Source organism: Nesoenas mayeri (assembly GCF_963082525.1).
Source record: "Nesoenas mayeri genome assembly, chromosome: W".
NCBI lineage: Eukaryota > Metazoa > Chordata > Aves > Columbiformes > Columbidae > Nesoenas > Nesoenas mayeri.
In genome coordinates, this window is record NC_137553.1 from 1,804,399 (window position 1) to 1,815,995 (window position 11,597).

Consider the following 11,597-nt stretch of genomic DNA (forward strand, 5'->3'; position numbering starts at 1 on the left):
ATACATAACAGGGGTGTATCTGCCATTTAAACAATGGGGTGTACCCAACTCATCTCCATGTGGAGCTAAGAGATTCCCTGCTGTACAGCCATTGCCATGCTTTGATGGGAAACCTGCTTTTCTCACCATGATCCTGGAATTCTGATATCTAAACCAGTAGGGCTACAAAACCAAATCAAGTAAAAAAAAGCTAGCTTTTTCTCCTATTTCTCCTATCACTTTGGACAACTTTGGACAGTTGACATATCATCACCTTTCTCTGCCTCAGTTTCTAACACTGACTGGACCAAAAATTGACATATGACTAACCATAAAATATTATGAAACTTAACATCTGTATCGCTAACAAGGAGAAGTGTAAGGTCTTGCACCTGGGAAAACATAATCTTGAAGTGCAGCACAGGCTGGGATCTACCTGGCTGGGGAGTAGCTCTGTGGAAAGGGACCTGGGGGTCCTGGTGGACAACAAGCTCAACATGAGTGAACAGTGTGCTGCTGCGGCACAGAAGGCCAACAGGATGCTGGGTTCATTAGCAAGGGCGTCACCAGCAGAGACAAAGAAGTCATTATCCTACTCTACTCAGCACTTGTCAGGTCACACCTGGAATACGGTGTTCACTTTTGGTTCCTGCTATACCAAAAAGAAGTGGACAGGCTGGAGAGGGTCCAGAGAACGGCTGCAAAAATGATCAAAGGACTGGGAAGCTGCTGTATGAAGAAAGGCTGAGACAGCTGGGTTTGTTCAGCCTTGGGAAAAGAAAGCTTAGGGGAGACTTCATCACCATGTTCCAGTATTTAAAGGTTGGCTAAAAAGAAGATGGAGACCTCATTTTTACTAGGAGTTACACAGAACAGATGAGGGGTAATGGGTACAAGTTAGTCCTGGGGAGATTCTGATTGGACACAAAAGGGAAATTTTTCATGCTGAGAACAATCAGCCACTGGAATACTCTCCCCAAGGAAGTGGTAGATTCCCCAACATTGGACACTTTCAAGATTCAGCTGGACAGGGTGCTGGACCATCTTGTCTGGACTGTGCTTTTCAGAGAATCAAAGAATGTTAGGGATTGGAAGGGACCTCAAAAGATCATCTAGTCCAATCCCCCTGCTGGAGCAGGAACGCCTAGATGAGGCTACACAGCAATGTCTCCAGGCGGGTTTTGAATGTCTGCAGAGAAGGAGACTCCACAACCCCCCTGGAGCCTGTTCCAACATTCTGATACCCTCACCATGAAGAAGTTTCTTCTCAAATTTAAGTGGAACCTCTTGTGTTCCAGCTTGATCCCATTACCCCTTGTCCTATCATTTGCTGTCACCGAGAAGAGCCTGGCTCCATCCTCATGACACTCACCCTTTACATAGGTATAAACATGAATGAGGTCACCCCTTAGACTCCTCCAAGCTAAAGAGACCCAGCTCCCTCAGCCTTTCCTCATAAGGGAGATGCTCCACTCCCTTCATCATCTTTGTGACACTGTACAGGACTCTCTCCAGCAGTTCCCTGTCCTTCTTGAACTGAGGGGCCCAGAACTGGACACAATATTCCAGGTGTGGTCTCACCAGGGCAGAGTAGAGGGGAAGGAGGACCTCTCTCGATCTACTAACCATCCCCCTTGTAATACACCCCAGGATGCCATTGGCCTTCCTGGCCACAAGGGCACAGTGCTGGCTCATGGTCATCCTGTTGTCCACCAGGACCCTCAGGTCCCTTTCCCCTACACTGCTCTCTAATATGTAATTTCCCACCCTATACTGGAACCTGGGGTTGTTCCTGCCCAGATGCAGGACTCTACACTTTTCCCTTGTTAAATTTCATCAGGTTATTCCCCGCCCAACTCTCCAGCCTGTCCAGGTCTCTGATGGCAGCACAGCCTTCTGGCGTGTCAGCCACTCCTCCCAGCTTAGTGTCATCAGCAAACTTGCTGATAGTACTCTCTATTCCCTCGTCTAAATCGTTAATGAATACATTGAATAATACTGGCCCCAGTACTGCCCCCTGAGGCACTGCACTAGATACTGGCCTCCAACTAGACTCCGCACCATTGACTACCACTCTCTGGCTTCTCTCCTTAAGCCAGTTTGCAACCCACCTCACTACTCTATTGTCTAGACCACACCTCCTCAATTAAAAAAACCCCCACAAAACAAAAAACCAAAACCAAAAAAAACACAACAAAAAACCATGACAAAACACAAAAAACCCCTACAACAACACACACACAACTTCAGCATTCTCCTGTTCAGTGTTTTTGTTTGCCATAAACTTGTCTCCTATATACATCTCAAAGTTTCTCTAGGAAGCTTGAACAGAAGACACTGAAAATAGACAGTAGTTTCTTTTGAGACTTCATGGTATCAGCCTTTGGTAATTTAGATGCCATGATGATACACCTTAAATATCCGCACCTCTCAGAGGTTTACCCACTCATTCATCTGAGTTTGTAAAACATTAAGAAGCCCATTGCATACAAGATCAAGGAGATTCTTGCAAATATGAATCCTGCCTCAGAAAAGCCCAGGTGATTGTGTTTAAATTTTTTAGACACTTGAATGCTTGTATACATTCCATAATTCTAAATCTATCAGAAAAAGGCATGCATCTTTAAGAAACCCAAATATTTGATTTACAGCTGGTCAACTATGAGCACCAGGATCCACTGGAGAACAATACAGTTATTTCACATACACAGTCATACCCAGGGATATTTTTAAGGATAAAAAGTTACCCCTGTCCTGGTTTTGTTAAAAACAAGACCAGTTCTCTTTTAGCGATTTTTCTTTCAGCTAAGTTCTTCTAAGTGACTGTACTTTTCTGAGTTTTAGCCTGCATATTTTTCCTCGGATGCTGTACTCGGTGCTGATAAGAGACCAACAGAACGCTGAAGCAGCTCATGTTTAGATTTATTACTATGCTAGCCAAGAAAGACTGATAAGTTTTCCCACATTCCATCATGAGAGGGGCGTGTTTGAGGAGGGGTGGATGGAATGGGTGACTTAAATTGAACAATTAAGTATTCCATCCCATAATCATCATACTCCCTATATAAGAGGGTGATCATGAGGGTCAAGCTCTCTTTCACTATGGCCAGCATCTAGAGAAGACCCTGCCTGTGATCTATAGGCCTCAGGCCCTGTAATCCCTGCAACCAGTTTCCAGTTTGCTGTGAAGTCCCGCCCATGACTTCCAGGGGCCTGGCCTGCACCTGCTGGAGCCAGCAGCTCCACACACCCAGCTCCTGCTGCTGGAATGATGCCAACTCCAAATTGAGCACTCAAGATTGATTTTGTATATTTTGTATATATTCTCTATTTATTAGTAGCATTAGTAAAAGCCTTTAAAACCTTCCAACTTCCAAGTCTAAGTCTCTCTTCCTTCCTCCTTATCTTTCCTATCATCTTTCCGATCTAAAGGAAGGGGGTGGCAGAAAGTGAGGGGGTAACAGGGAGCGTCTGCCACGGTTTATTGCCGCCTTGCCTTAAACCTTGACAAACCCAAATAATTGAACAAGTTATAATCGTCATTTTAAAAGAGCAATTGACAGAGAACTCCATATTCTCTTCAGTGTTTATAATGACTAGTACTGTCGAGTGACTAAAAGCAAACCTACTCCTCTATGACAGGAGTATATTTTTGTTTTGTTAGTAAAAATAGTTAATCCTTCTGGCACAGCATAGCCAAGGGCAACTTAGAAATTAAATGCTAAAAACATTCAAGCTTTGATTAAAATAACTGCTATGGCTTATATTTTTCTGTTGCATTAACTTTAATTATGTGCAACTCCAATACAGCAAGCCCCATTAAAGTCAAGCAAGTTGTTTTAGATTTACTCCCAACTTAAATGCCACAACTTCAGCGTATGAGAATCACAAAGGAATTCTTCTTTATTAGGTCATTTACTCAGGAGATTAGAGAAAAACTTATGAGTTCAGAGTTTAATGCTCTTCTCGTTCAAATGTGAACATAAATCATCCAAGCTAAAACTATTACAGTATTCATAAATCACATACAATCTTTCACAATGTTAAGTGACTTCTTTTATAGTTGTTATATTTTTGCTTAATTAAAAGACAAGGCCCACGTATAATGTTAAGTCTAGCTGTGGAAGCATACACTTTATTGCAGTGTATGCAGTGGGAACAACAATATGGTTGAAACCTGTGGAGGGGTTTTGACAGATAAAGATTTGTTGCTGAATTAGTCAGGCTCAAAGGAATCTCAAGGCCGCTTCGAGAAGCTGAGAACAGAATCTGCTATGAGAAAGAGGGGCGTTCCTCAATCAGCGGGGTCCTGGCGTGGCGTGAATCATCGGACGTATCATCAGTGAGACTCCAGTGCATGGACAGCCCACGATACTCATTTAGCAAATCCATGCTTGGAGCGTGGACGCGTGATTAGAATATAGTTGCATATATAAGGAGGCTTGTTTCTGTAATAAATGGCTTTGCGTGATTCACATTGAATCGAAATGTTTGCTGAGTCCTTTATCGCTCCAACAAATGGTGACCCCGACATGATACTCTGAATGGCGTACCACTAAGATCGGGGAAAAGCCTGGAGCGGCCCAGCCGGAGGCGGATCAGCTGGACTGAGAACCGGGCGGAGGCGTACGGACGTTCCGCAGATAAATTTTGTTGAAGAAGGCCCCAGAAAAGGTGAGCGGCTGGGAGCAGGAGGAGGGAAGAGTGAAGTTATGGGGCAAAGTATATCCTAGAGGAAGAAGCTATAGTTAAACTCCTCCTGCATATTCTCTCTATGAGAGGACTTAAATAGGAAGAAAGTAACATATGTAGACTATTAATTTGGTATAGAATTAATGGCTACCCGGGAGAAAACGAGAAGGCTTTTAAACGTTAACTTTGGGACGATAAAGGGCAGAAATTATGGAATAAGGTCAGCAATGGAGATGATAAAGAAACTAAATCATTAGCGACTACATGGAAGCTTATAATTTCCACCTTAAAAGACTTTAAGGCTGAGCGGGCTGCCGTTGCAGGAATTTTTCCAGCGTTGCAGCCTGATAACAAACCTAAAAATGACTGTGAAGTTTACCCGGATCGTGTCTTTCGACCCCCTCCCCACTCCATCCCCTGTTGTGCCGTCGGCACCCCCGATGATACAGCAGTCTGGGGCGGAGGGAGGAAAATTACCGAGTGGATGGACTCCTATAGCATTACCCGACTCTAGAGAGATCAAGGAGTCCAAAGGACTGGAATCAGACAGTTTGTCAAAAGAACTGGTGAAAGCTGAGAACGCTAAAGTCGTAAATAAGTGTAATATCAGTCCTTTTACTGATTCGTGTCCGCCTTTACCGCCTTCTACCCCTCTAACTCCTACAAAAGAGCAGAAGGAGTCGCCGGATAAGAACTGGGCAAAAGAACTGTGTGAAAGATCAGATCAGCTATTAGCGAGTGAATCCAACAGTCAGCAATGCGGTCATGCTGATCGTGACGGGAAACGGGATGCGCTTGGGGACTCAGGTTATACGAATAATTATGATGCTAGAAAGTATCGGCGAGAATGGCACTGTTCCGAACCCCCCTGTTACTAATGATTCTCCAGCACCGTTCGAGTCCGTGTTAGCTGATGACTCGGAAGAGGATGAGGGTTTGAAGCATTTTTCTTGAAAAGTTAAGTATGTGTACGAGTTACCCCGAGATCAGATAAGAACCATGAAAAACTCAAGCAAAATTAGACCTATCCAATGTAACAGCTATAGATCATTTAGGACAGAACAATGGGGATTCGTTGAAAGGGGCAGGTATCCCACAACTCCTGGAAGAGACACTAACTGACACACCACAACTACAGACACGATAAGTTTCTGAAATCCTGAGGCAGTCAACAGACCTCGCATATCAAGCTATGAGAGAGGTGCCTGAAACCAACAAAGCAGCCAAATCATTTGCAACTATTAATCAGGGTCCCAATGAGAATTACATGCAATTTATTGACCATCTTCAAGAGGCCATCAGTAAGCAGGTCGAAAACTTAGAAGCTGAGGAAGCACTAGTGTTGAGATTAGCAGTAGAGAATGCTAATGTTTGCTATCAACATGTTATTTGCGAGTTTTACAGTACATATTATGTGCTCCTGTTTATTGCCTCTCTGAAAATCAAGCAGCTTGTCAGGAATGTGAGTTAATTGTTTTACTAGTTGTTTTTAAGTGCGCCGTAAAACCTTCTCCCCGCTTTTCCCATTCACGCTGCAAGCAGCCCTGTGCCTTCCTCCCCTCCTCCCCCTCCCTCCCTCCCTCCCTCCCTCCCTCTTCTCAAGGTTTTTACTTGCAAGATGGGGTCAGGAATAATTGTTTTCAGTTGTGTTCCTAAAAAATCAGTATTGGGAGGTGTTTCAAAACTTAGGAAAGCACTCGGAATTATAAGGAAGGAAGATCTTGTTAAATATTTAAATCAGTGTTGGCTTCTGTATAAGTTAAATGATTGGGAAAAATGTCTGGAGAATAGAATCTTGTTGCCATTAATGTTGTTTTTGAGGCCAGAAGAGCAGGACAAAATAAATCTCTACAAGAAATCATTAAATCATTTCAGACAGTTTTACAGGCGGGGCGGTTTGAACTTCAACAAGCTGAGAGAATTAACTGATAACATACAGGTCAGAAAACTTGTTAAAGTCTGCAAGATGCTTTCCTCATTAACCTGTTTTCTTTGTGGGTATCTGTTTAAGCATGTTGCAATTTTGGTAGGTCTGTGCTATATGGTACAATAAGTTCACAGTCTGTTAAATCATGAGAATCCGTTGACTCAAAATGTGCGTTTTGTGATAATACAGAAGATCATAAGCAATTTAGTTCTTTACTGCGTGAATGTGATGGTAAAATTTTGCGTGTAGTAGCTGTTATTTTTCTCTCCAGCATGCTAGCTTTATTCCGGCATTCAGACTTGCGCAACTCTGTGACAGGCTGTGTCTCATCTCGGTGTGCTGGATTTGGCTTTTCCATATGCACACCAAGTAAAGAATCCTGGTTTTGGAATAACAGCTGTAGCGCACCAGATGTGACACTAAAAACCAAACAAAACCAAACAAAACCAAACAAAACCAAACAAAACCAAAACGGCCTTGCCCAGTCCAGCTCGCTGCGGCGGCGGGGGGGCGGGTGCCGATGGGGCTCCAGCGCGCACTGACCCACTGACCTGTTTTGTCAGGGAGACCCAGAGGTACCTCCACCTGGCTGAGCAGTAAGTGGCCCAAAGGTGCAATGCAACAGTTGAGATATTGTCTTGAATTAGTGTGACTGTGATCCATCTGCATATTTGAACTGGGTATTTGGTTTTCACATCTGAGCTCAGTATTTTAGTTTGCATATTCATATTTGGTACCAAAAGAATCTTGTTTGGGGAGATGATTACAAAATGGGAACTGGTTCCACTGCTAAAATTCCACCTTACTCCCCCTTAGGATGCATCCTTACACATTAGAGTAATTGCTTATACTGTTAGAAAAGCATTTAAATTGTTAAAATGCTATGATAGATGTGAATTTGGAAGAGGTGGTATTTAAAAGTTGCTAGAATATTAACTGATTTGGATCTAGGAAAATAGACTAATGGATTTATGTTTATTATACTGGTTTATACTGTTTTTTGACATCTCTAAATTGTAAAAGGTAAATGGAGCTAAGGAATGTAACTATTGCTGAGCTACTGAGTATATTATGGTTGGAATGAAATGGGAAAACAAAAGAGCAAAATATCCCAGGCCTGTGTGCAGCTCATTGTAACTGAGAAGTTTCCCAGAGCCTCCCACTTCGTACCAGCCATTATGCCAGCTGCGTGACCTTGGTTATCTCTGAACTGCAGCAAGAAGAGAAAGAAACAAAAAATGGAAAAACCTGGCTGCCCGCTTTTAAAGCGGTGAAAGGGGGGTTCTCTCTCCCCCCCACTGCAGCCATGTAATACTGACTGGAGCAGTCCGAGGGTGAAGTTTAAAGGCATCCTTAGCAGACGCGTAGTTCTAATGAAACTGGAAAATTAAACCAAAAATTTGTTGATAGACTTATTCTGTGGTAATTAGTTGTAAGAGACTTCTTGGTAAATTCACCATGCTAGTTTTTGAGGTCATGGGAGGGAACGAAACAAAGGCCATTTTTTGAGACCAATGGAATGCCAAATTTGGAACAAAGTTTTAATACATGAATTCTTATAGTTGCCAGAAAGTCCCATACCTCTCTTAGGTTACGACTTGTTAAGTAAATTGTAAGCTCAAATAACGTTTTCTGAGAATTCTGTTTAGTTGCATGGCCTACAAGAAGCTGCTTGGATGGCGCAGATCTGCTTGCTGCAAGTGAGAAATCTCCAAGGAAATTTCAAATGCTGTATTTCCACTAGTGTTAACAGCCAATGTTTCGATAAAGCAAATACTACACTGATAGATCTGAAACAGGACTTTGATCCGGTAAGGGAAGACAATATCCAATACATATGACAGCCAAAATGGAGTTGGAAACTTTGAGGAATGAATTTATGACAACCTTACAGGCTGGCTGCATTCGATTGGACTTGCAGATTTGTCTATTTATAGCTACAACATAGAAACAACCTGTGGCTATTGTGCGACAGTATGATGAGATTGCTAGCAAACTGATATACCGACTGTTCTATACCAATTGTCACTCTGATCAAGAAAATGCAGGGAATGAATTTAAGTCTTAATAGGCCATGATCCTTTTGTCATATATGTACCATTTGTGAAATTTAATTCTGATTTTTTTTTTATTTGTAATCTATGTCTCTCTAAATTGCACCAGCTGGTTTTCTTACCAGCACAGCTTTTGGCATGCCTAAATGTAAATTGCTGCAGAACCTGCAAGTCTTTAACATCAGGTCACAGACCATACGTGTATCTGGTCTGATCCTACATACTTGCACAGTTTTTGTTGATGGTTCTGGGCAGTCTCATAAAGCTGTAGTGGTTCGGTGTGAAGATAACAACTGGCATCATTCTGTACTAATTATTGAAGGTTCAACCCAATTAGCAGAGCTTGGCACAGCTTTAAATTACTTAGAGCTTTTTAAGGAGGAACCTCTAAATTTGATTTGTGATTTTGAGTACGTAGTCAAGATCCAACGCACATATCTGGTTCTGAAGCTTTTTTGTTTGTTTGTTTGTTTGTTTTTTAAAAAAAAGGGGGGAAGTAGGGGAAACACCACAAAATCAATTGTCAAAAGCATTGTATGTGATGAAACACTTTGCAAGTATGACCCAAAACCATGCTAAATCAGAAAGAACCTACATTAGTTATGGTCAAATCACTAGTCAATTAAAAAGGCCACATCAGTTGATAACCTGGGCAAAAGGTTATGTTTGTGTCATTACAGGCCGAGGATTGAAGCGGATTCAACAAAGATTCAACGGATGCAGATGGACAGGAGGGAGATAAGTTGTGAGGACTGTTTCAGATGTAAACCATGGATCCTAATTCAGTGTTAGAGATGCTCACAGACCTGGTGGTCTAGAAGCCCATTAGCAAGCAGGTGGTGTACCTTCTGTGGAGAATGGCAATTTGAGCAAACAGCAGGAGATCCAAAAGGGTGATATTATGATTAGATAGTTAATGCATAGATAATGTAAAATTATGAGATATCTCTACCATAGTAATCTAAGTTCAGCAACTGATAAAGTTTTAGAAGGGATATTAAAGTTAAGCTATTGATCTTTTAAATAGGTTAAGATAACTTTTAAGATATTAATTCAATTATTAGTATATACTGATGGTATTAAGTATGCTACCCTATAAACTGCACAGTTATAAATCTTTTAGGAATTTAAGAGAATATATTGTATTAACTTGTCTGGTTATTTTGAATCTATTAAAATAGTGTGATAATAAGGTTGTCATGATAGAATTAAGGTTTTAAGAATAGGTAGGTAGTTGTTTGATCTTATTAGTAAGGTTTAACTGCATTATATGTAATTGTAATTATGTTGTTAATCACGTGTTCTGTGTTGCAGTATATTTCAAAAATTATGCACCGTGTGGTTTAAGGGGCCTGACTAATTCAGGAAAACAAAGGGGGAAGTGTGGAGGGGTTTTGATAGATAAAGATCTGTTGCTGAATTAGTCAGGCTCAAAGGAATCTCAAGACCGCTTCGAGAAGCTGAGGGCAGAGTCTGCTGTGAGAAAGAGGGGCGTTCCTCAATCACCAGGGTCCTGGCGTGGCGTGAATCATCGGACGTATCATCAGTGAGACTCCAGCGCACGGACAGCCCACGATACTCATTTAACGAATCCATGCTTGGAGCGTGGATGCGTGATTAGAATATAGTTGCATATATAAGGAGGCTTGTTTTTGTAATAAATGGCTTTGTGTGATTCACATTGAATCGAAATGTTTGCTGAGTCCTTTATCGCTCCTACAGTGTCCTATCTCCATTCCTTGACTTCCTACCTGTTGGGATGCTCTGATCTTGGTAGAAGCAGTTCCTGAATGCTAGCCAACTATCTTGGGGCCCTTTACCTTTAAGCAGCCTTGCTCATGGGATTTCCCCTTGTAATTGTTTGAAAAGGCCAAAGTTTGCCCTGCTGAAGTCCAGGGTTGCAATTCTTCTTGTTATTCTGTTCCTGACACATGAGATCCTGAACTCCACCATTTCATGGTTGCTGCAGCCAAGGCAGCCCTTTACTGCTTCAACCAGACCCTCCTTGTTAGTGAGGATGAGGTTCAGCAGTGCACTTCTCCTAGTCAGCTCATCCACCATCTGCATGAGGAAGTTCTCATCAATGCACTGGAGGAACCTCCTGGACTGTGGCTGGCTGGCTGAGTAATCCTTCCAGCAAACATCAGGGAAGTTAAAATCCCCCACAACAACCAGGGCCTGTGACTGTGAGGCTGCTCTCAGCTGCCTGTAGAAGGCCTCGTCAACTTCCTCAGCCTGATCTGGTGGCCTGTAATAGACACTCACAACAGTATCACCCCTGCCAGCCTGCCCCTTCATTCTCACCCACAGACTCTCAATTCGCTCCTCATCCGCTCCTGGACAGTACTCAGTACATTGTAGTTGCTCTCTCACGTAAAGAGCAACTCCACCACCACGCCTGGCTGGCCTGTCTTTCCTGAAAAGGACATAGCCATCCATGACCACATTCCAGTCATGTGAGCTGTCCCACCATGTCTCTGTAATTGCCACCAGATTATAAACTCCTGACTGAATACAAGTTTCTAACTCCTGCTTATTCCCCATGCTGTGTGCATTGGTGTACAGGCATTTCAGGAAGTGAGCTGAGCACACTGATTTCACCCTTGGGGTATGGGAGGCCTCCCAGTCTTCATCAATACTAGAGTGCTGCCCCACTGATGCAAGCCCAGCTACAACCCCATCCTCCTTCGAATCTAGTTTAAAGCTCTCCAAATGAGCCCTGCTAATTCCTGCCCCAGCATCCTTTTGCCCCTGTGAGATCAACCTTTCCCACTTATCAGTATCCAGACTGGTGTCTTATAAAACCAGCTGTTATCAAAGAATCAAAGAAAGATTGGACCAGATGATCCTTGTGGTCCCTTCCAACCTGGTATTCTATGATTCTATTATTTAAAACCACTGAAACAGGCTAGAAATTAAGTTATCTCTGGCCCAAATCGTTTGTG